The 22,434-nt window shown below is 37.2% G+C and overlaps 1 pseudogene; it reads right to left on the bottom strand.

Moving 5' to 3' along the window:
- Positions 1-18,068: 18,068 nt before the first annotated feature.
- On the bottom strand, positions 18,069-20,475 carry LOC146937112 (cation/H(+) antiporter 15-like; annotated as a pseudogene).
- Between the last annotated feature and the right edge of the window lie 1,959 nt (positions 20,476-22,434).

Raw genomic sequence — 22,434 nt, 5'->3', positions numbered from 1 at the left:
CTGAGTTTACAAATAGCATAATCAATGAAAGAATTAAAACATACATAAACTGGTAAAGAGTAGAGGAAATCGCCCCGTTCTTCAGTCTCCAGGTCTGCAAATCGCACTTTCTCTCTCCAGAATTCGTAACCCTTGTTTTTGGAATAGACTTCAGCTTAAATAGGCACAAAATATCGCCCAAATCGTGTCACGTTTTAAGTGAATCGTGACACGTTTTTACCTTCTGGAGCAAGAAACTGAATTAGGGTTTCATCAAATCGTGTCACGTTTTACCAATCGTGACACGTTTCTTCAATGTCGAACCAAGAGTTCTGATGCTTCCCAAATCGTGGCACGTTTCTATGAAATCGTGACACGTTTTCTTCTTTTGCAATCCTTCAGTTTTTCTGCTCTTTTTGCTGCATAAGTCTCATTGTGAACTCCATTTTTGTGCTAAAATACATCTAAAATTACGTAATGACAAGCTGTCATCACAACCCCAAACTTAAACCATTCCTTGTCCTCAAGGAATTTAATTGTAAAGCTTACAATCGACAGTAAAATAACAATTACCTGATCAAGCAGTAGTACCCAAAAGTTCAACACCTTACTAGCTAAAGATGAGCTAGTTTGACTTGTATGCATCCACCAATTCACAACTCCACGCAAATATTTGAAATAGGGTTCTACCAGTCGACATGCAGGTCTACATATTACCATACGCTTGAAAAGTTTCTCAACATCAATCAAAGTCAATATCATTACACACTTTTGAGGTCTTTAGGGTTATAACGGGGCTTAGGTGAAAGGTGGGATACGTTTGGATAAGTAGGCTACACAAAATTTGAGTTAGGCATTCCTACGAAAGTTAAAGCACAAAATTCAATCCAACACATTCATTCAGCTAATAGAACCACAGTTGCAAAGGTACTAGAGAATATTTATAACTTTTAGGGACAATCGAGTTTGAAGTTACTCGTATGTTTCAAAGTTTGGTCCCTTTTTCATCATTCATTTCATTTTTTTTTATACACCAATTTTTGAATGTATTTTTGCATTTTGCATGACAATTCTTTTTCTTTTTGTTCTCTTATTCTCTAGTACCCCCACCCCAAACTTAATTGGTTGCAAATTCCAATAGCAACCCCAAACTTAATCTTTAGCAACATTCTACAATGCCTAACTCAGAAAAACAATAAGGGACAAGTCCTAAAAGTCTCTAAGTTTGTAATGTAGTTTGTCACCGAACAAAAAAGTTCTAATCCTACCGGCTCAAAGTGGCTAAGAAAAGGATAAAGTTTAACAATTATAATCAGGGTAGGCTTCAAAAGGCTCACAGGACCAAGCACTTTTGCCTCAGCGTGTAATTAACAAAGACCAATCAATAATAGAGAAACAATGCAAGTTCTAGAAATGTAGTTGCATGGAAAACTAAGCTAAATATAAGTAAATTGAAAAACAATATACGGCAATGAACCTTATGGCTGAGATTTCTGGGAGTATGTGACTACCTAGCAACGCCGTACACTTCGCCTTTGAAAACCAAGTCACTCCTCCTTTTGAACTTTTGGAATACCACTTGAACAACTATTTGTTATCAAACTGTAAAAAGTCAACTAAACAAACAAATTCATCAATAATAAACAAGTGCAGGAATAATTACATAAACGGGGAGTAAAACCGAGTTAAACTTAATTAAAAGCAATTAAAATTGTTCGAACATAAAATTAAAGTTACATAACCAAAGTGCTGAAACAAAAACAGAAAAATACAAAATAATGGGCCATCAGTAGCCCACTCAATCATGCATCTGGTCCTCCGGAATCCAAGTATTGGGGTCCTCCTCTGCATAGGTATCCTCCCCAAAGTCCTGCCTAGACTGAGCTCCACCAGCAGCAAAGTCAGCTCGGATCTCCTGCTCTCTATCCTGAGCTCGACCTCTGGTGACATCAAAATAGTGGTCCATAGCCTCCTCGGACCCATCAAAGCGCTCGAAAGACCCAGTCATCTTCCTCCTGTTGAGGCAAACCGCCTCAGTGAACTCCTGACCAAATCTCGGACGGTTCCAATACTCCTGATCTGACACCTCATTCATCCAGTTGGCATGGCCGAACATGTAGTCCAGCATCATCGGATGAATGGGTGCATAGGTACCCTGCTGACTGCTCCCCTCTCCAGCAAAAGTCTGACTCTGAGGTGGTGGCTGTGGTTGTTGTGGTGGTGGCGGCTGTGGCTGTCCTGCTGCTGCTGCCTCGGCACCCATGATAGTCTGCATGCGGTCATGATAATCCTTTACAAAGCCATCCATGTAAGTGTCGGTGATGGGCTTCATCATTGCTGCACTCAAATCATTAGCAAACAAATCGCACTCCTCCTCCTCACAAAGCCAATTGATAAGGCTCAAATGAGGGAGTGCCTTCTTGGTACCTGAAGCAAACATATAGATATTGTTGGCAATTAACTCACCAACATTGATGGGTGCACCATCAAGAATAGCAGACAGCGTCAACAAGCGGGGCAGCGGAATCTCTGAAGTACAAGAGGTGCCCTCAATAGTTTGCACCACAAAAGATGCCCACGCCTTTGCATGGGGCTTGAAGTCAGCCCTCAACAGCATATGTGACCCTCCATGCCACTTAGCACCTTCAACACAAATCTGCAATAGCAACTCTTCCCACCTTTCATCATTCCAATTCTTGCACTCCTCCATCCTCCTCTTCACATCACAAATCTCCGGTGGCACAATCTCCAGCAACTGATTAATCCTCTCCGGGCTATAGTCTATCTCCTTCCCCCTCACATAGGACACATACTTCCTCCCCATATACCTAGCATTGGAATAGAATTCTATCCCAATCGTTTTGTTGGCCTGCTCAAATATCATACTCACAAGAGACTCCCACCCTCTCTCAGTGATCACTTGATGGAATTCGGGGTTGGAGATGAGTTTGGTGAAATCAAAACCTCTCTCCGGGATCACCCTATAGCCTCGGATGTCCTTGAAACGGTCACGGGCAGCAGTATTATAAAACCGGTGGTTGATGGACGGTGGGGGTGCGGTGTTAGGGCTAGGTTTGACAGGTTGTTTGCGTTTGGGGGCTATTTTGGCCTTTTTGGCTGGTTGGGATGTGGCTTGGGACTTGCCTTTGTTGCGGGTCTCAACCATGGTTAGGGTTAGGGTTTGAGTGGAGAGGATAGAGATGTTGGATTTGGTTTGTTTGTGGGTGAAGATGAAGGTTAATGGTGATGGTTTGATGATTGGAAGATGAAAAGATGAAGATTTGTGGTAGATAAGGGTTAGAAAATCGTAGGTTAGGGTTCTGGGAAAATTTTGGCAGAGTTTAGCTACTTTTGGAAGTGAATGGAATGAAAATCGTGTTGGGTACATTTATAGACTGGGAAAATCGTGTCACGTTTGGCCAAAACGTGTCACGATTTTGTTTTGTAACGGTTAAATTTTTGAAACTGCTAAAATCGTGTCACGTTTGGGCTAAACGTGTCACGATTGCTCTTTTTGAAAATTTTTCTTGCCCAGAAATCGTGTCACGTTTTGGCCAACGTGTCACGATTTCTCAATGTCGAAATGCACCAGTTTGAGACTTAGAAAAAATTTTAGGTGCCAAAAATCGTGTCACGATTTCAGCATCGTGACACGTTTTTGGAAATGTCGAATGGCACCTTTTTTAACTTAGAAAAATTTCTGAGAGGAGCTTCAGAGGGAGGGCAAATCGTGTCATGTTTTGCCCAAAACGTGTCACGATTTGCACAGTATTGGAAAACAAAAAAAATTTCTTTCCTCTGTCTGTTTCAGCTAAAATCTTTTTGTGTTTTTGAATATTTGAAAGCAATAAAAAGAAATAAGAAATACTACCTGAAATCTAAATGTGGGTTGCCTCCCACCAAGCGCTTCTTTACCGTCACTAGCTTGACTCATGACCACTGTTAGGGTGGAAAATATGTCAGAAAGAACACATCATCCTTCTTCTTCCTCTTGTTTGGTAGGAATTCCATGAATTTGTAACAAAGTAGTAGATGCTCCCATGCACTCACAGTTAAACCTTTGGAATTTAAGCTCTCCCACCTTAGAGAAGGACATGCATCCATTTGCACACGAGTGATTTCCTTAACCCCTGTTTGTTCAGACTTCGGGAAAATGTCAGCACTCCTCACTTTTGAATTTTCTTCCACCACAACATTGTGACACTCAATCTTCATCTGAACCAATTTCCTATGAGACTCATGTGCTTTCTCAACAAGATCACCACACTTAAGATCAAACTTCTCAAATGAAACTTGATTTGACACCAAGAAATCATCTAAAATATTCTGAAGTTGAGTATTGTAATCGATGTTGATCACCTCTTTCTTCCCTTCACCATCACTACCTGGTTGATTCGCCTCATAATGACCACAACTCGAGATTCTGTTGTCCAAAATTTTGATCTTAAAAGATAACATATATTTTTCATACTGCAACTTAGCAATCTCTGCTGTGTCATAGAGGAGTACCCTGTCTATCATAGCTGCAAAACTTGGATAAACTTTTCAGTAGCACAGTACAATGAGAAGAAAACAAAGAGCATAATATTTTTTTTTTAATATATATATACAAAAATATAAAAGACAGAAATCCTAAATAATAACGTAATTGCCAAATTGAAATGACTCAACAGTCCCCGGCAACGGCGCCAAAAACTTGATAGATCTCTGGCAAGTGCACCAAATACTATCGAAGTAGTAAAAATATCGATCCCACGAGGACTGTATTAATCTCAATTCAGCAATAAGGTTAATATTTAGGATGTGTAAAATATTTTGTTTTGCCACTAGGTAGTAGATTTGATTGCATAAAATTAAATAACATAAAATAAAGATTTGGTTAGAAAATAATAGAGAGATGAGATCAGGTCTTTCGAATCATCTATGTTCCCCTAATTGGTATACTGCACTTATTCTTATGAATGATTTTCTAGTTCCACGATAGTTAACAAAATAGTCCTAATCAATCCCTTGAGTTAGGACCCTCTTCTCAAACTATAGCCCCTAATTCCTTAGGTGGTCTAATAATATTTGAAGGTTTAAGCACGTTAACCTAACATCACTAACAAACGATTATCCATTCCTAGACTAACCATGTTTATTAGAACAATTCAATTAAGTCTAAGTCGAAAGCTATGGTCAGTAGTCATTCGTTCTCACTAAATCATGTTTATATTTGATCAGGATATAAAAAGCATTAAGAACAATTGAATTGAATAAAAACTAGATTGTCATTCACAATAAATAGAGTTTCACAGCAACATGGTTCAATTAGGGTTACAAAGAATCATCTCAGACCTAATCTCTAAGAGATTTAGCTACTCATAATTGAGTTTACAAATAGCATAATCAATGAAAGAATTAAAACATACATAAACTGGTAAAGAGTAGAGGAAATCACCCCGTTCTTCAGTCTCCAGGTCTGCAAATCGCACTTTCTCTCTCCAGAATTCGTAACCCTTGTTTTTGGAATAGACTTCAGCTTAAATAGGCACAGAATATCGCCCAAATCGTGTCACGTTTTAAGTGAATCGTGACACGTTTTTACCTTCTGGAGCAAGAAACTGAATTAGGGTTTCATCAAATCGTGTCACGTTTTACCAATCGTGACACGTTTCTTCAATGTCGAACCAAGAGTTCTGATGCTTCCCAAATCGTGGCACGTTTCTATGAAATCGTGACACGTTTTCTTCTTTTGCAATCCTTCAGTTTTTCTGCTCTTTTTGCTGCATAAGTCTCATTGTGAACTCCATTTTTGTGCTAAAATACATCTAAAATTACGTAATGACAAGCTGTCATCACTCAACATTCCTTGTCTGAGATGCAGTTTCAACAGGAGAATCATGAAACACTGGCACAATCACACAAACATCACTGACAATCAAGTGTTTGTCATCCATCAGGCTCTGAATATCATCTTGCACCACACAACAGCCCACAGGATTTTGAAGACATTCTGAACAGGAAGCATGATCGTGATTAAACAAATAAGCTTGACACAGTTTGACATGTAGCGGCACCAAGGGAGTAGTAACATTGCGGACATCCAACATGGGATCCTCTCTAGGAATAGGAATTCTTTCAAAAGCCTCAACCATATTAACAGCAGCATGGTTTGGGAGTGGATTGTCGAGAACATGAGGAACACTATTCTCAAAGGTCAGCCTTCCTCTGTCTATCAGATCCTTCACAACATATTTCAAAGCATAACAACCTTCAACATCATGGCCTTGAGCGCCCTGATGGAATTCACATGTAAGATCTTGTCGGAACCTAGGAGGCAAAGGATTAGGCGGAGGCCTGCCTGGTCTGGTAACACAATGTCCCTTAGCAAGTAAAGTTGGGAGCAAATCGGCATACCGCATTGGTATTGGTGGGAAATAAGTCCTGGGCCGAGGACCCTGTTGCTGCTGCTGCTGTTGTTGAGCAGGAGGCTGTTGTTGTACTTGTTGGGCAATGGCATTAACGGGTGCTGGTGGTTGACCCGGTGGCAGAGGATATTGCTGATAGAATGGCGGGAAGAAAGGATGTTGAGAGTACTGCATGTATTGATAGGGTAAAGGTAATTGAGGAGTGTTGGCAGATGTAGACTGATTACCGGATACTATCCCTACTTCAGATTCTTTCTTCTTATGATGGCCATTACCATACTTCTTAGGTGCGCTAGTTGAGGATTCACCCTTCTCAAGAACAATAATACCCTCTCTAACAGCCTCCTCTAGACGAGTTCCCATAGTAACCATGTCGGAGAAATTGTTTGGAGCAGAGACTATCATTCTTTCAACATATTCCTTCTTCAATGTCTTCAGGAATGTCTGTGTTAATTCTTCCTCATCGAGTCGAGGAGAAACACGGGCAGCTGCCCCTCTCCATCTCTGGGCATATTCACGGAAGGTTTCATCTGATTTCTGAGACAAAGACTTGAGAGAGTCCCTATTTGGCTTCAAGCGAGTATTGAACTCATAATGGCTCTCAAAAGCAGCAGCAAGTTCCTCAAAAGTATGGATATTGTCTTTGCTCAAACCAGTGTACCAATCTGCCGCATCTTCTGCTAGGCTGTCTTGAAAGCAATGTATCATCAGTGCATCGTTATCTGCATAATTGGCCATCTTCCGGACGTACCGAATGATATGGCTATGTGGACAGGAAGATCCATTGTATTTGTCAAAATCTGGCACCTTAAACTTCTTAGGAATCTCAAATCGGGATACCAAGCATAGATCACGAGCCTTAGCAGAGACATTGTTTCCACGGCTAGCCTTGACCTCACGGAGTTCTCCAGCCAACTCTTTTAACTGTCGTTTCATAGCTTCCATTACAGGGTCTGGTCCACGCGGAGTATCGACATCAATCACCTGTTGCACAGTGTGGACAATAGGATCGGTAACAGTAGTCACCTGAGGCATAGCAGTAGATACGGGAATCTGTCCTTGACCAGCAAAACCAGAGACACCAGCAGCAGTATTAGGAGAATAGTAAGCTGAGAGACCATAAGGACGCCCATTGGGCATAACAAAACGAGCATCAGTAGCCACAGTAGATAGTGGGATAGATGGAATTGCTTCAGTAGCAGCTGGAACAGATGTGGCTGGTTGTTCTTGTGCAGCCATCATAGTGGACATAACGTCATGAGCCTTAGCCAAGTCTTCTTTCATAGCAGCTAATTCGGCACGGAGCTGAGCATTTTCTTCTTTGAAGTTAGCCATGATTCTTCTCTTGTAAAATCTGGTTTGATGAATTCTATCTGGTTGGTAAACCTTGCGAGCACGAGCCACTTTTCAGACTGCGGCGGAAAAAACCAGGAGGCAATGAGCACGAGAGAAGTTTTTTTGTGACCAATGAATGCATATGATGCATGAAATGTGTAAATGCATATGCAAAAAGATTCTTTTTATGTGTTATCGAAGGGTTTTAGACAAACTACAAACTTGTAAACATTACTAAACAACAATTAACATAAACGGGAAACAAACAACCAACATATGGTTTTACAAGACGATTCCCTTTGAAATGCTAAGCCAAGGGATAGACTTTGAAATGTAAAACAACATAAACAAATAGAAATAACAACAGAAAAAAGAAGTCCTCAAGCATAGGAAGTGGAAGCATCATCCTCGGACTCAGACTCATAGCTGCAGTATCGTGCATAGAAGTCACGGGCACCCCTAGCCCTCTTAGAGTCTCTCATAAGCAACCTATCTTTCTCTTCAATCTCTCTCTTAGCTTTAGCTAACTCTTTCTTCAGTGTCATCACCTCATGAGTCTTCTGCTCATCCTTTCCATCCAAAGTCATAATCAAGTTCTCAGCCTCATAGTATCTAGCCCTCCACTGATGCTTCTCCCGACTCTCCATAGCTAGATGTTCCTGATACATCTCCTGAGTAGGTGGGAGTAGAGGCAAAGGCATGGTAGGAATAGATGCAGACACATATCTCATAGAGGGGTAAGGCATACCAATCTCCACAGCTTGGTTTATCACCCACTGTGTATAGGCCTCATGAGCAACACCGGACCTTACACCCATGTGCTTCACCTCTTTCTTCCGAAGTTTGGACCAAGCTCCTATGAAATCCTCTCTTATTCCTGTGGGAGCATTGGAGTAGTGAAAGAAGTAAGGAGCTGTAGCAAGATTGATGGGCTTTTCTTTCATCGGGAAACCAAATTGTCGCAAGGCGAGCTCCGGGTTATAGTTGATTCCACCCCGGGTACCAAGAAGAGGTACATTAAGAAACTTTCCACCACCAAAGATAATTTCCTTGACTCTAGAAGCTGGAGTGAGCCAAACCACTTCATTAGGAGTAAGAGCCATAATCCTCTGTGAAATAGACCAATTCTCCGGATTGTCATGGAAAGACTCCGAGAGGTGCGAAATAAACCACCTATAGAGGAGAGGCACACAACAAAGAATGTATCCACGACCCTTGCCGGATCGATCATGAATAGCATGGTATGTGTCAGCTAGCAAAGTAGGAACCGGATTCTTGGAGTGGAAGATCATAATAGCATTCATGTCCACGAAGTCATCAAGATTTGGAAAGAGAATAAGCCCATAGATGAGGAGTGCAAGAATAGCCTCGAGAGTGTCTTGACAAGTGGTCTTGAGGTTGGCTTTCTCAAGTAGATACTCTGAAGTGAACCCTCGGATACGTGCCTTAGTGACAAGATTCTTGGAGACATCGGTGGTCTTGAGATAGAGATCTTTGGCAATAACCAATGGAGTAGGAGGATTCGCAAGTCCCGCGAAGGGTACCCCCTTAGCAATAGATAGACCCATCAAGGAAGAATAAGCCTCTAGAGTAGGCACCAACTGAAAGTCCGGAAAAGTGAAGCACCGATAGTCCCGATCATAGAATTGCACTAGAGTGTGCACAAGCTTCTCATCCACATTAGTCTGGAGAATAGTAAGTAAAGCCCCGTAACGACGTCGGAAACCAGTCTGATCCTCAACCTTGAGTGCCAAATCTCTCAAACTAGCCAAATCCACTTCCTTGAACTTGTAGGACTTAGTCTTCTTCATTCCTACAATGTTTACAAATTCAACTTGTCTAAGCCCTTCGATAACAATGCATGGAAAAAGTTTATGCATGTATGCATGAATGCATGATTATGTTCAAGTTCGGAGAAAACGTGGTGGGTTGAAGTTCAAAAGTCGAGGAGTCATGGGTGGACACGGTGTCCGGTGAAACTAGGGTTTTAGGAGATAGTAACCGGGTTCTAAAAAAGGTTCCCAAGTTGCAACCTCTCTGACGTATATCATGGTGTCACGAGACAACACTCGCTCCATGATTATCCGTGGAAGGTCTAACTTGAGTGTAGCATCGCGTGACGACTAAAATTCGAGACAACACTCGGTTTAGCCTCCGCACTACATCCTAGAAAAGTGGCCATGGATGGGTTTGGTTATCTACGGTTCATAGCGTCATAGAACAATTGGAAGTAAAGTGCCTAAACGCGACAACACGCGCCGACAACATCACCCCCAAAATGCCTTAGCTATGTGGGATTGATCGCATAATCCAAAACACGAGGCAACCCCCGGAATGAATTGTCGATTATATCCCTCCTAAATCCTAAGTTCACTCAGCCCGGGTGCAGGACTTTTGATATTCTCACCCCACACGTTTGCAAGAAATTAAACATTTATTCACATAGGAAAGCAAATAAAAGAAACAAGTAAAAAGGGCGCAAGCGTGGAAATAAAGACTAGGCGTAACTCTCGAATCTCCCCAGTGAAGTCGCCAGCTGTTTTATCTTGGTTTTCGGGTGTCAAACATTGATTACGTTTGAACCTTTTTAACCGGTGATATCTTATTTTTTCTTGGGAAGGGAAAAAATAAGCAAAACCCTTGAGAATCGAGGTCCGGGAGTTGTTTTCGCTACGGGAAGGTGTTAGGCACCCATAACGACTATAGTATCCTATAGGAACCGTCTTTATTTTCTACGCGCGCGCTTTTATTTTAAATGCTATTTTGAAAGTGTTTATTTAAACCTAAGAGTTTTCTAAGTGAAGAATTGGAGGGAGAAGAATGTGTTTGAATTTTTATTTTAGTTGAATTGAAGGAATTTTGATTCCTTGCCTACGTACCCGTTTAAGGGATCAAATCCACCGTAGTTCTCTTCCAAAAAAAAAAGTTTTTGTTTTTATTGGTTGATTTTAAGTTTGAAAATTGGAATTTTGAAGAATGGAGATTGAGAGGCTTCATGAGCATTGAGATTTAAGAAAAAGTGGGGTTTGATTAGTGATTTTGGAAAAAAAGTCAAGTATGATTAATTTTCATTGAAATTTGATTAAGAGAATAAAGAGAAAATGCAAAAGAGTTTTGACTCCTATATTTTTTGGAAAAGGTTTTCAAGTGATGTTGTTCAAGTTTTTTTGGAAAATTGATTTTTCTAAGTGTAAATCCTAAGCATTCATCTAAACATACAATCCTAAACATACATCTAAACATGCATATTCTAGCTATATACCTAAAGTGATGTGTGTGCATGTGTCGGTGCTTGTGTCGGTGTACATTATTAGAGTCCATTGTCCTTTACATCATTGGCCTAGATACATGCTATGGTCTTGTAAGAATTTAAAAGCATAAAAAATATTACAAAATCCCTAAGTTTTACATTCTAAGCCTTGGTAAAAATTAAAGTGCAAGAAATTAAAGTGCAAGAAATAAGAGATGAAAATATGATGTGAGATGCTATGGAAACGAGACATGAAACAAAAAGGGGTTAGTAGCACAAATGACATAAAACTAGCATTAAAAAGCATAGTAAAGCTATTGTAACTTGCAAGAGAAGTAAACCAATCAAACTTGATAAAAAGTGCTAAAAGAGCTTGGAATTCAATGTAATGCTTAGGTAAAATCAAAACCTAGGTTCTCATGATATTGGAGGAGTTTTAGATGGCTTATTTCAAGAGGGCCAACATGAGAATCTAGAGATTTAACTATGCCAAAAATTTACAAGATTTTCAAGCCTTTTATGCAATTTTATTTTGCAAGAGATTTTTCCATTTTTTTACAATGTAAAGGATTCACAAGGTTCACACAAACAAAACAGCAAACATACACCGCAAATAAAGGACAAAATCATTCCAAAAAAAATTACATGTTCAAGACTACAATTATGTGCCACAATCCTTGCTCAAAATTACATCACAATTTCTCAAAGAATATTAACAAACAAATAAGCTACAAGTAAGAAAGGCTACATATGATCTTGAAGTGAACTTTGGCATGAAACCACACCTTAAATGATAGGTTTCAAGTGCCAAAATTACTACAAGAAACAATGCACCAACACCTAAGGGTCTTTAACAAAAATTTACCAAGAATTGAAGCATTTGAATTAACAAGAACAAAAATATTTTCCCTACACTTCTAATCAATACTCAACACAAAAACAACATCAAGATTTATCAAAAAACACAAGAAAATTAACGGAAAATTATTTGGAATTTTTTAAAGGTTTTTTAGGCAAAGCATGGGTGCATATAGCAATTTTACAGCAAGAAGCGCAGAAACAGGGGGTGTGTATATCAACAGAAAATCCAGACATGGGAATTGGGCCTGAACAAGCCTGCTGGGCATGGGTTATGGAGCAAGAACGGGTCAAAGTTGGGTTGAGTATATAAAGATTGGGTTGTGTTAAAAAACCATTACACAAATCTTCTTCTCTCTCACGAAAAAGAAATGCTCACGTTCTCTCTCAAAATGGTAGACAGCGCCGCTGCCTTTATTGTCTTCTCCGGCGAGTTGTCTCCTTCCGGCACGGTGGCCGGTGGTGCACCACCGTGCCGGAGTTTTCAAAACACTCCTTTTTCAGAAACAAATACACATTCACACATCCTTTTTCGCATAGAACACGAAATCCACATATTAAATCTCGAAACCAGTCTTAAAACACCCTGGATCTACGCTTAAACTTCGAAAATTCCTCAGAAAATACGAACAACAGGATGTAAAGAATCATTACCTCTTCTCTGCAGTTCGATTAGTTCAATCTGTTGAAGGTTCGGCCACGTCCTTTTCTTTTTCCAAGCAACTCGGTCTCAGCTTCTTCTTCACATTCGCGAATCTGCTTCTATTTCGTTTCAAACCTGGTCTTGAGAGCCGCTGATGGATTGTTGCGTTGTGAGTTGTTCGTGAGGGTGTGGAACCCTTACTGGTTCGGATTGGTGTTTACAGGTTCGAACAAAATCGTAGCCGCCGTGGTTTTAATGGATGTTGTTGTTGATAGGTATGAGAAAATGATTCGAAAATCTTGATGCAGTGAGATATTTGAATTCTGGAAAGAAAGAAGAAAAGAAAAATATAATGTTCTTGGTGTTTTCGTTTGAGATTGAAGATTGAGAGAGGAAAATGTAAATGGTGGTTATGGAGGTTTTTGGTGATGAATGTGGTGGTTAGGGATGAAGATTGAAGGTGGTTAGGGTGGTTGAAGGTGGAGGAGGAGTTTGTTAGGGTGGTGGAAGTTGGTTAGGGATGAGAATGTGGTGGAAAAATAGTTTGTTACGGTGGAGAAAGAAAGAAAGAGGGAAAAAAGAAGAATGGTTTTGTGATTTTCTTGGAATTTTTGTGGAAAAAATGATTGAATGAGACTTTGACCTTGACTTGGACTTTTATAGGTGATGTGGTAAGCCTTGGACCAATTGGAGTGGGACATGTGGCACTAGACTTGTAACAAACTTTTGTGGACTAATAGCATTTGGACACATGGCACCTGAAAATTATTTGGACTAACAAATGGACTAAAACACAAAATGACAAAAAGGACTAAAAAGTAATTAAAATAAAATTGGTAAAAAAAATGTAATTTTGAAAATAACGTAAAGTGAAACGATTAAAAACAATAAAACGGACTAAAACGAACTAGAAATATTATGTGAAATGACCTAAACGCCCCTAGGGACTAAAATGACTCGAAACGACTCAAATGCAATTTTAAAATGATTTTTTTAACAAGGGATTAAAGCAAGAGTTCATACAAGAGAATTAAAAGACTCAGAGACAATTTTTAGAATTAAACAGAGTTTTAACACATGAAAAGACTAAAATGTCCCTAGGGGCAAAACTGACTCAAAATGACTTCAAATGTAATTTTCGAAATGGATTTTGACATAGAATTGAAATGAAGACTTATTCAAACTATTTGAAGGGACTCAACCAAATTTTTCAAAAAACTGAAAGAAATTTTAACATAGGAAATGACTAAAATGCCCTTTTTCATGAATTTTGCAAGTAATATTGAAATAAAATGCAGAGAAAGATGCAATTGATCAGAGACAGTTCAAATGACTTGTAATGCAAGAAAAGAAGAATTGAATAAGTATTTTTAGGTCCAAAATTAGGGTATAACAACCTCCAATACTAGTGACACCGAAAACAAGGATGAAGACGACTGATGCTTCATGGGTCAAATGAAGAAAGCTAAAATTGAGGCAATCTTCTCCGACTCTGACTCTGATTCTTACTCCAATTTTAAACCCACTTATAAGGACTTGCAAGATTCTATTGAAGAAATGCACGCCGAATCTCTAAATGCTTTTGAGAAACTAATGGCTCAAAAGAAAACTATTTTGAAATTAGAATCCGAAATTTCTAAACTTAAGGAAGCATTTGAAAGTTTAAGAGATGAGCATGCTTTACTTGTTAATGAAAAAATTGTAAGTCCCACAATTGAGTCACCTAAGACAAAGTCTCCCAAATATGATAATTGGATGGACTTTGTTAGTTGTGAGATTTTCCCTAGTCTTCATGAAGAGATAAATTTTCTAAATAAGAAACTAGAGCGCGTTTCTAAATGTACCATGACTTTTGCTATGAATTCAAAAGATGAAATAACTCCATTTAAAAGACCTTACACCAAATATTCTTATGTAAGGAAAAATAATAATCATAGCAAAACTTATGTTCCAACTATTAGGTGTTATTATTGTGGTATAAGTGGCCACACCACACCTCATTGCCATATTAGGAGAGTTGAAGTTCCTAAAGGGGTAATTATGTGGGTGCCTAAATTCACTTGTTGTGAAACTCATCCCAAGGCTCCAACTTGTGTTGGAAGCCAAAGGAATCCTAATTGTTTTGTGTAAATGTGTCTTGCAACTTTGAAGGAACTTTTTCCCTCTAGGTTGTCCAAGACACCAAAACTAAGATGTGATCCTTTTTCTCACTTTCATACTTCTAAGCGCATCTTAAATCTCACAAATCAACTATGGTATTCCTTGTTTTCTCTTACTCCCAAAATATTGGGAAAGGTGTGTTTGGTTTAGTATGTGTAGGTTTGATGAAGAATGAGAAAATTCAAAGATGATGCTCCACTATAAGCTCCTTAATTCTTAAGGACATAATGTGCAAAAGTGTGATGAAGACGCATTCGAGGACTTCAAATATCTAACATCTCCATTGTATTATCATGTTGGTTGATCACGAGTGACCTCTCTATCTTCATTATCATTGAAGTACTCTAAAAAGGGAGTAAGTATATTTTGATAGTAGGTAAAGATTTCTTGGAAGATTCAAATGTGTTTTGATCTTTCCTTGGAAATCTTCTCTTACCTCTCTCATTTTGCTTGATAGTTTCTCTTATAGGTTAATTGTGTTTATTTTATGTGTTCTTGTTTGTTGATTTCCTTTCATCCTTTTGCATGATATCTTTCTTTTTGTATTGTATCTTGCATGTTTGCTTGTATGTCAATTATGACTGTCTACTTGCTCTTGTTTAGGATGGTTTAGATGGCTATCTATCTCTGGTAAAGTTTTGGTTATAGGTAGAGAATTTTTATTGAACGTCAAATGTGATTTGACTTCTCCTTGAAAATTTTCTCCTACCCTATCTTGTGTTTAATATGTTCTTATCATGTTACTATTGTAATATTATGCATGAGTAGTTGTTTATCGTTGATTTTGTCCGTCCCTTGTTTCATGCTATATTTTCTATATGCCTTGTCTTGCATGCTTGCTTGTAATTCAATTGCAATTGTTTATATGCTATTTGTTTTGGGGGTGTTCTTTAAAATCTTGTTTGTTCAAATGTACACAAAAAATTGCATAGCAACTCCTTTTTTTCTTGTGTTGAGCATGTGTTTTTTAATTGCATCATCTGTCTTCGACATTGTTAAAGAGGGAGGTTATGTCATCATGAGTGTTGCCTCGTTCATGAAATTTCGGTTTTCATGTTTATGCTCATGTTTTTGGTTTTTGTATCCATGCTTGTTATTATCTTTAATGTTGATTTTATGCATGTTCATCGGTATCTATGCATGTTTATGTCGGCTTGTAATCAATTGTGATTGCTTACTTGCTTGTTTATGATTTTCCACTTTGGTTAATATCCCTTTTTGACGTTGTCAAAGGGGGTGATAATGTTGATATATTTCTTCATACGTGACTATGTGTATATTGCCATATTTGTTTGCTCGTGTTGGTGCGTTTCTTGTATGCTATGTTTCAGGGGGAGAGATTATCCCACATCATCAACATGTGTTTGACATCATCAAAAAGGGGGAGAATGAAGATAATATTGCTTATTGCTTTAGTTTATGTTTTGATGATGTCTAAGATAGCTAGGTTTATTTGATGATGTTCTTTTATGTTGATTAGCTTTAGCTTAGAAACTTGTTAAAGCACCCTAGCAAACCTTGTCTGTCATGTGATTCCTTGATGCCTTGTGTGATTGTCATGTGATTCTTTGATGTCTTGTGTGGTGTCATATATGGAAAATCCTTCCGTGAATTGTTTGATTCTATTCATGATTCATTGATTCATGTCAATCATTCCTTTTGTCCATTTTCCTTGTGTCATTCCTTTTGCATCGAGTCAAATTTTCCTAAATAGTATCGCACTGAATCTATTCACAGTTTTCCTGAATAATATCGCAGTGAATCTATTCACAGTTTTCCTGAATAGATTTATAGTGAATCAATTCAAAGTTTTCATGAATCGATTCACCATTGAATCGATTCACAAAAAGTCTGAGTCGATTCAAATGTTGTTAGCATCCATTTTTCACTTCTTACTTGCCTGAATCGACTCAAATTTCAGTGAATCGTATCATGAAACTCTCTGACTTTGATTGAATCGATTCATAAAGTTTGAATCGTATCAATCTTCATCTGGGGAGATTTGAATCGATTAAATTTGTGTCTGATGCGTATCAAACTTCATTGTTCATCTAGCTTGTCATTTAGCTGTCTGAATCGATTCACACAGTAAGTGAATCGATTCACTCTGTTGTTTTTGGCCGAAATTTTGCAATTGCCACCCTTTTCTATATACACACACTTCCTCATAACACCCAAATTATTGAATCATTTGCATCTATTCTCTCTAGGTCTCAAAAACCCATTGTTCATACATTCTTCAAGATTAAACATTTTTTCTTAGAATCACTTTGTTCTTTGAGTGTGTAGATTCTCAAGGGTGCTAGTAGGGATTGTAAGTTGGTTCTCTCAAGAAGATTGATTGGGCTTAATTAAGGCTTCAAAGGAAGTGAATAATCTCATTCCACCTCCAAAGGACTTGGGGGTCTTTCTAACCGTTCTTGAAGTCGAAGGGGTTCGTTTGCCAGACGTAGCATTGAAGACTCGAGTGAAGAGTTCGAAGGAGTGCACGGGTAATTCAAGGATCCAAAGATTCAAGGAGCACCAAATTCAAGGGGTACTTGAAGTTTGTGGGAGTATTTTACATAGGAGTTGAAAAATTAGGGCTTTAATTTGAAGAAACTCTTGTAAACATTGTAATCAACATTTGTTACATAGTGGATGACCTTGGTGAAGGCGTACTTCATCAAGTAGAGTAGACGTAGCCCTAAGCAGGACGAAATAGGGTGACTACTATAAACACCGGTGTTCTCTCTCTTTCCCTATCCTTTTTACTTTTCAATATTGCTTGTGATTAATTGAATAATTGATAGGTTAATTGCTAGTATTGATCTAAGTAGTTTTTCATTGAAAATCGACCTAATTCATTGAGTTAGGTTTCATACAATTTGCTTAGATCAATTGATTGCAAAGTCTATTCAATTCTTCAATTACACTTGCATTGTTGTTTTGATTTGATAGCATATTATTCTTGTTCGTAGGTTTGGTTTGAAATTGTGTATTGTTTTGTACCTTGTTCAAGGATTGTTAATAATTGATTGTGTACAAAGATTTTTATCGTGAATCTCTCAATTCTAAGATAAAATCTTATTCCACATATATTTGCTATTTGTTGATTCATTGATTGTGATTGTTCAAGCAAATTTCAAATAGTCAATTTGTTAAATCATTTTTCACTAAACCTCCGAAAAGTTTTTCAAACGCGCAATTCAGCCAGTATGAGCTTGTATTGGATAACTAGTATTATTTCGTGGTACGTACGAACTTGTATCGATGTGTATGATCATTCGAAGCTTGTAAAGTTGTAAAATTTTAATGTATCCAGTACTAGGTTAACGCACATGCCAAATATTCTGGACACGTTTAGTATGGGTGTTACAATGCCATTGTAAGCAACTGAAATGGAACATTAAAAATCAAGGTACCAAAACTAAATAATAAACAAAAATCCAAATTGTCTCAACTTTGCTTTCAATTTTTGTCAGCAAATCTTTTCATTGAATGCATATTAGTTCCTCACTAATAATTATTCCTATTGTGTCTATACGACATGTGCCTCAAAACCATCGTTAGTAGACACATGGTTGGGTTGATTTCCCAAAACTATTCCTCCATACCCATATTGTTGTACAACTAGCACAGATGAGGCCGAACTAAAATTGTTTGATGCCAACATATCCCCTATAACTCCAAGTTCTGAACAATCACACCATTCCAATAAATTTGAAAAGACTCGAACATTTCTACGATTCCCTTGTCCAACTATGTATAAATCACAACCAAATTTGTCTAAATCATTAAGGATTGTGGGAATATCTTCGCCTGAATGGACATCAACCTCTGAATAGGATATAAAATCATTGCTATTCACTGCTTTCAGTCTAAATGAATTCACATACTCTTCGTCTAGATCCTTTTGCTTCTCATTATCCATTACAACTGATAATACTCCTTGTGCTTCATTATGACTTGTAGTGTCTACTTCAGCAGCTTCATCTAATAGGACCATTCGAACCACTGATAATCGGGTTCTTGGGTGCTCCGCCATCCTCCACGCAACAGCTAAGGCTTCATGGTCATCAGGGCCACCAACAAATATCATACAAATTCGAAAGTTCATTTTCGGTAATGTACCAAGATTACGATCAACAAAGATTCCCACAGAGCAAGGTGCAGTTTGCATCACATTCAGGTTTATATCTTTGTATGCAACACTAGTTGTTTCGAGTGCACCTATTGAACTTAAGTGTTTGTGGAATGGAAGGATAATCATGCTTGTGTGTTTTTCATTAGCTAAGTTATATATGTCCTCATGAATGGTTGCATAGGATGACACAACATTTAAGGTTTGGACTCTAACAGCATCGTATGCCTCTCCAAATGCTTCAAATGTATTATTAATGCTTTCTTGTTCTACCTGGGAACTAGTAAGATTTTGTGCTCCAGGTTGCACACTATGCTTATCCATATGAGCAGCAACAAGTGCACCAGTACGTCCTTTGAGTTCAATAAGGTAAAGTGAAAAAACATGTATAGGGGAAATTCTAGTGGCATTGAAAGATTGAATGAGGTTGATAAACCCTGTAGCCTGGCGAGTATTGTGAACACATGTTAGAATCCTAAGTTCTGCATCAAGTCTAAGCTTTTGAATAGTCTTTAGCTTGTTCTGCTCAAATCTCTTCCTGGGCTTATATATGGCATTGATAGCGAGAGGAACCACAATAGTCATTAAAAAGAGTGCAGCCGATAAAACAGCATGAGTGGGTGGAGAAAAAGTCTGCAATGTGACATTATAACAAATCGAAATTTAAATTGATATAATTTTGACTTGTGAGTAAATAAAAATTAGATAGAGTAAATAATAATATATCAATACATGTCTATCCCAAGCTGTGTTGAGCATTATCAATGCGAGAGCACCCTTAGTATTGAGAATCATGCCTAGAGCAAAACTGTCTTGAGTACGCATGCCAAAAAAGAAAGTAGTAAACAAAGTGCTTAAAATCTTTGGAACACATAACAAGATTATAATCACAAGTAATAAGGGCCACTTTTGATTGAGAAATATGGCTTTCACAAAGAAGCGCATTCCGTTGCGACTAAAGAAGAGCGGGGCCAGAAACTCGCCACCAAAGTCATCAGTCATTGACGTGACCATATCAGCAAATTTACCATGAGGTAAAATCAACCCGTACACAAAAGCCCCAACAATATCTTGTGTGCCAAGAATACCTGTTATATACGAGCAAACAAACATCCCCATCAGAAGAAAGAGTAATTGTTTATCATCCCATTCATCTCTTTCAAGCTTGCGATCAATGACCTTTACAATGATAGGACGCACCACAAAAATGCAAATGAAAACAAATACGACGGTACTTAACACTGAGTATATTGCCCCAATACTACCATTAATTGAAAATGGAAGAGTTATTGTGTATAAAACCCAAGAATATGTGTCACTGATCATAGCTGTTGTTAATGCAGTCTGACCAAGACCAGTATTAAGAAGTTTGAGCTCAGAAAGTGTGTGAGCTACAATTGAAAAACTTGTCATAGTGAGAACTAAAGTCCATTGTACATAAACATTCATTGTACTTTCTTCAAGTTTAGGTCCATCACCAAGGTCATAAAAGTATCGATGTAGATTGTATAAAATTGGCCCCATCACCATCGGAAAGATGATCCCGGAAATTGCAATGGTTGCATCTTTCTTTTTAACATGTAAAATGTTATTCAAGTCCATCTCCAAACCACTAATAAATGCATAGTATATGACACCAATATGTGATAGAACTTCAATGTTGAGCACCGCAGTTCCAGTATAAATGGGAAAATATGGGGATATCACCATTAGTAATGGTCCGGTTAGTAGGAAACCAACCTACAATTAATAATTTGGAACAGCAAAAAATTATTACAATGACAAATTTTGTACGTATTAACAAACATATGGAGACATGTAATTTCCATTTTATTATAAAAAATAAAAAAAAACATAGAGACGTGTGGCCATAAACGTGTTTCCTTTCATGCATAGTTCAAGATATACTCGTGGTATCAATGACCTTATTCTCATATAAAAAAATAAAAAGTTTGTATAATATATGACATCAATTTTACTGTTAGTGAATGTAATTTAAGGAAATTGAATTTGGAACTTTAGTCTCCAAAATTAATTTTATCCTTAAATCTTTGATTTCATTTGTAGTAAATATTTTTAATATCTATTCAATCATTGTGTCTCAAAAAAAAGGCTAGATGCATAAAATAAATATTCAATTATTTTGTTATATTAATTTCTCAAAAATCTAATTATTGAGATGTGTTTGGAGGTATTGTAAAACTTGCTTTTAACTAAAATTAATTTTACATTCAACTAACAGCTCCCAAGTGATCTCTTGGTAGAGGTTTTTGTCTCTTGGAGTTTCAAGAATAAAAAAACATTCAACATGGGTAATGTACTCAATTTATTACAAATAAACATTAAATCTTCATTTTTACGTGAATATACCTAAATATAATAATTTAACATTAACCTTGTTTTTAAGCAAAAATAATTTTTCAAATTAATTTATTTAAAACCAATTTTTATCAACACAAAATCAAATACACACTTATATCATGTTAATACTACTGCTTTGTCAGAAAATAAGTGAAAAAAAATTAATAGGTTGATGAACTTACAGCAACATGCGAAACAATCCGAGGTTGATGAAGAGGTTTTAGGACGAAGAAGATGAGAAGAGACAATAATACGGTAAATGCAATTGAAGTTGCAATTTCCGGTAACTCGCTTTTAAGGACATTTCGAGTTTGCCATAAATGACTGGGATCAGACACATTTACATCATAACATATACTTGTGTTCTTGCCACTCATCGTTATTTTTTCCTTCTTCTAATATAGTAAAATCAATTTTTTTTCTATTGACCCTTTTTCATTCGTTATTAACAACAAGAAGGTAAATGAGCTTAAACCCTAGATTATTTGCTTTTGTACATGTATGCATGATGACAGAAAGAATCTAAACATAGGAGAAAACAAATTGTAACCATATTTTTAGTTAAAAAAAAAGGGTATAAACCATATTTATCTATTTGAGGTAGCATTTATCTTATTATCATGACAGAAAGAATCCAAATATAGGAGAAAACAAATTGTAATGATATTTTTAGTTAGAAAAAAATGGTATGAACCATATTTATCTATCTGAGGTAGCATTTATCTTCTTATTAGTTATGATTAGTTGTGATTTTTTTACTTTTGTATATGTCCTCACAGTACAGTGCAACAATGACACCTACAATCAATGATAATTTTCTTTTTCTTTTTCTGGTAACATGTTTCACACGATAAAATTATCATGTATCAAACTCATTATTGAATAAAATTTTCTTTTTCTTCTTCTTCTTCTTTTTCTTTTTCTTTTTCTTTTTACTTATTGAATAAATGCCGGTCTATATCCAAATTTTCTATATGTATTATATTTTAATTTAATTTGACTATTTTTATTTTATAAAATCTGCATTGCTCAGAAAATATTGGTTTAGAAGATTGACTAAAACTGTAGCTAGTTTTTTAGTTCCTTAAGGAAATTTAAGTGTATTAAAAATAGACTAGACCAACAAATTTATGTCCCCCTTTTATTAGTAGTATAGAATATATTTTAATTTTTTTTTTGAAGAAGCCAAAATGATATTAGATTAAACACTGGGAGTAATTCATCTCGCATAAGGTGTGCAAAGAGAGTCACTCCTCAAAAAATACAAGAGCGGGTTTCTGTTACTACACAAAACAGACTGAAAAAGAGACAAGAA

The sequence above is a fragment of the Medicago sativa genome, chromosome 3, assembly GCF_051527215.1.
Source record: "Medicago sativa cultivar Bolivia chromosome 3, Bolivia_mono, whole genome shotgun sequence".
Taxonomy (NCBI): Eukaryota; Viridiplantae; Streptophyta; class Magnoliopsida; order Fabales; family Fabaceae; genus Medicago; species Medicago sativa.
This window is presented reverse-complemented; position numbering and strand designations above follow the sequence as displayed.